Here is a 4,235-nt window from a genome sequence, read left to right as displayed (position 1 = left end):
TGATCGAAATTTCCATTTTCCATCAGTTCACATTTCATTTGTTTCTTTTTTTTTTTTTTCAGCGAATGAATAAAAAGGAAAAAAAAAAATGAGCGAAAAATAAATTCGCATCGCAATAATTTTATAATTTTTGCATTATTTATTTTATTTTGTTTGCTTTTTTACGAAACAAATAGTTTAATATTAGAAAATTGTTAAGAAATCTTTTTTTTTTTTTTTTTTACTAATATATCATAAAAATTTTATTTCAGTAATTATATATTAATTTGAAAATTTGATTCTTTTATTTTCATTTTTCTTCTTTTCTTGTTTTTTTATTCTTTTTTTTTTTTTGTCTCAATTTTTTCAAGCAAAAAAAGAAAAAATTTTTTGTTAAAAAAATGATTAATTTGAAACAATTTTCAGCTTAATTATAGAAAAACAAAAAAAATACATTTTAAATTGGATATATATATATATATTAAAAATGTTGTTTGAGAAGTTTTTTTTTTTTTTTTTTTGTTAGAAATTTTAAAATGACTTTTTTTAGATTTTTAAAATTTCAGCTTTTAAATGATTTTTGTGACAGTTTGAAAATGTTGATGCACTTTCAGAAACTTTGAACAATATTGTCTTTTTTTTTTTTCAAATTTTAATTCTTTTCTTTTCAATTTTTGTTAGTTATGTTATTTTGAAATTACACAAAAAATTATGTTTTACTTAAAATATTATTTTTTAGAGTTTTCAACTTTACTAATAGTTTTTTTTTTTTTTTTCTAAATCAAATTATAATTTTAATATTAATTTTGGCAATCAAATAATAGCAAAAATAGTAACAATTGAGCGATTTATTGATTCATCTAAAAATAAATGAATTATCCTACTTCTCTCAGATATACATTTTTTTTTTTTTGCTTTTATCAAAAAATGTTCTAATTTTGATACATCTAGGAAATATTTACCGAACAGTAACTATAATAACAATTATTAATGGTGATAATTGTGGTCATACATACTGATAGTAATGATGATAATGATGATGGTTGATGATAAATACTGATAGCAATGATGATAATGATAATGGTTGATGATAAATACTGATAGCAATAATGATAATGATAATGGTTGATGATAAATACTGATAGCAATAATGATAATGATAATGGTTGATGATAAATACTGATAGCAATGATGATAATGATAATAGTTGATGATAAATACTGATAGCAATGATGATAATGATAATGGTTGATGATAAATACTGATAGCAATGATGATAATGATAATGGTTTATAATTTTTGATGATAATAATGGTGATAAATAATCGACATGATGATAATAATAGCGATAATAATAATAATGATTTTTGATGATGATGTTGGTGACGATAAATGATGAGAGCATAATAATGATGATGATGATGATGATAATGGTTGATCATAAATGTTGGTAGCAATATTAGTAATGATAATGCTAGATGACAAATACTGATAGCAATGTGATGATGATAGTGATGATAAAATATAGACATGATGTTAATAATAATGATTACAATAATAATAATTTATAACGACAAATTATGAGAGCATGATGATGATGATGATAATGGTTGATAATTTTTGATGATTATGATAATGATGATAGTGATGGTAATAATAAGGATAACAGCAGTAATAATAGTAGTAATAATAAAGATTTTTAATGATGATAACAATGCTGTAAGTCATAATCATGATGATAATAATTGTTATAAAAAGGAAAATTGAAATTAGATTTAAAGCAATTCCATTTCATGATAATCTATCCATAAACACAAATGAGGTCGATCATTACGAGAGATTGCAAATGGAGAGAGGGCAACGGAACGAGAAACAGAACAGAGCAGAAGAAGAAGCAAAAAAAGAGAGAATTATCGAGATTTAACATCTGTTTTTAGTGAATTTATTAGCAACAGCTGCTATCATAGCTTATTTACTAAAAGTAAACCATTTATTCACTTTTCATTTAATACTAATTCCATTTCATTTAATTTTAGAAATGCAAATTTTGTTACATTTTTTAAATTCTTTTTTTTTTTTCATTTAAAAAAAAAAAGGAATTTTCCCATTTATTCATTACCAATCATTTTTCATTTTAATGAATTTAAACATTTATTTCTTTTAAAAGCAATTGTTTACACATTTATTTATCGCATATAATGTAAATAAGATATAGAAAATAAAATTTTACTAAAAAAGTTTTTTTTTTTCTGAATTCTTTTTAAAATTTTGTTCTTTCTCGAAGTTTTTGCTTTATTTATTTAATTTTGCTTTTTCATTTCTGTCTATTTATTTTTACATAAATATTTTTTGCAATAATTTTTGAAGTAAATATATTTGAAAACAATTATAAATATAATTGTTATTTGATTTGATAATCATTTAATATTTTAATATTTATGTACTTTTTTTTGTCAGTTTTATTTTTAAACTTTAATTTTTTTTCTAAAGTTTTTTTTTGTGAATTTTAACTAAAATTTGCTTCAAGCTTATTTGTTTGTTTGTTCTTTTTTAATTTAAAAATTTTTAATTCTAAATGTTAAACTAATTTAAAATGTATTTTTTTGTAAAAATAAACAAATAAAATATGATAAGAAAAAAATTTTTTAAATGTAAACGGAAATATTATTTTTTTTTTTTTAACTTTTTCTATTTCTTTCATTCCTTCTTCACTTCTCATATTTGACCTAATTTTTTGCATTTCATTTTCATTGCCTTCTTTCATTCCTTAGTTTTGCTCATTTTTTTTTTTTTTTTTCATTCTCTTTTTTCTAGCATATTTCATCTATTTATCATTTTGCGCACCATTTATTCGTCATTTTGCGCATCATCATAAATATTATTTTGTTAGTATGTTTAAATAAATACAACAAATAGTATTAACAAAATAAAAAAAAAAGGAAGGAATGTATAAAATGAGAGATTTATTTTATCATATTTTTTTTTATTTTATCACAATTATCATTCTTTATCATTTTTTTATCGCAAATATTTTTTTTTATTTTATCACAAATAAAATCACTTTAAAAAAATTAAGCTCATAATTTCTTGGCATTTTTAATTTCATTCTTATGTTTAAATATTATGTGTTTATAATTAAATAACATTTAATTGATATGTTACTATTCCAAAAAAAAAAAAAAAAAACGTTCAAATATTTGCATAAATAAATAAATTAATTCAAATTTAAATTAAATTAATAAAAAACTTTTTTTTTTCATATTTATATAACAATAATATGTGAAATATTTGCAAAAAATTTAGCAAAAAAACAACGAAAGAAAAAGAAATTTATATTATTGCAATTATAATATTATACAATTATACATTTTGAATTCATTTCAAATATTTATAAAATTTAAAAAAAAATGAAAAAATGAAAAAAAAAATAATAAACGAAAAAAAAAAAAAAAAAAAAGGAAAAAAAATTTTAAAGAACAAAGAAAATAGTAAAATGCAAAAAAAAAGTAAAAAAAAATTTTTTTTTTCATACTATTTTAATTAAAAATTTAAAAAATGAATCACTTTTTCTTCTTTCATTTTTTTTTTTCATCAAATATTATTAATATAAAAATGTTAAAAGGAAAAAAAACTATTTTATCATTTCTTTTCTTTCATTTCTTTTTCTCTCAAATTTTTTTTTCTCTTTTTTTGCTTTTTTCTTTTCCTCCATTTTAACTATTCCAATTATTCTCATCATCATTTATTATTTATTAAATTATTTTTTGCAATTGGAATATTTCATTGAACATAATTTTTCTTTTCTTTTTTATTCAATTATTATCGATTATTTTATTGAATGATAGAATTGAATAAAACTATGTGTGTTAATTGTTGAATTTATATTAATTTAATTTAATGTATAATATTTAAATAGGAAATTATTATTTTATTTTTTTTTTTTTTTAATTTTGCTATTTGATAAGAAATAATATGAATTGCTATTGCTTTCTTTTTTCTCCTATCATTTTAATTATTGTTTGTAAATTAGTAATTAAAATTTTTTTTCTTTTCAATTTGACTAATTGATAGTGATTTAGTTAAAAATTACAAATTAAAGGGATTAATTTGATGCATAGATAATTATAGTTATACTATGATGGTTGTAGTGTAGATAATAATAATATTTAAATTTAAAATGGTCTTTTTTTTTTTAATTTAATTTATTTGAGATGTAATTTTAATTGCTATCCATAAGCAACCAAAAATTTTTAAAA

Source organism: Brugia malayi, assembly GCF_000002995.4.
Source record: "Brugia malayi strain FR3 genome assembly, contig: Bm_v4_Chr2_contig_001, whole genome shotgun sequence".
In the NCBI taxonomy this organism is placed as follows: domain Eukaryota; kingdom Metazoa; phylum Nematoda; class Chromadorea; order Rhabditida; family Onchocercidae; genus Brugia; species Brugia malayi.
This window is presented reverse-complemented; position numbering follows the sequence as displayed.